The following is a 274-nucleotide window of genomic DNA, read 5'->3' as shown; positions in this document are numbered from 1 at the left end:
TTCTACCTTGGACACCTCATTTAACTTCTCCAAGCTTTAGTTTTTATATCAGTAAAACAGAGCTACCATTATTTACTTCACAGAGCTGTTTTGTTTTGAAGGATAATGTATGGTTTCTTGCTCACTGCCTAGCAGATGAGGTGCTTAATAAATTATATTGGTGAAATCCCCTTTTCCCCAGCTTTATTTTTTTATGTGAAAGGATCCCCACTGAAGAACATGACCTTGTAGCCTCACCACTCAACCTTCGAGGGCAGCTGGGGTGAGTTAATTT

This window comes from Leptonychotes weddellii, chromosome 1 (genome assembly GCF_054177405.1).
Source record: "Leptonychotes weddellii isolate Sample4059 chromosome 1, ASM5417740v2, whole genome shotgun sequence".
NCBI classification, from domain to species: domain Eukaryota; kingdom Metazoa; phylum Chordata; class Mammalia; order Carnivora; family Phocidae; genus Leptonychotes; species Leptonychotes weddellii.
Note: the sequence above shows the minus strand (reverse complement) of the source record.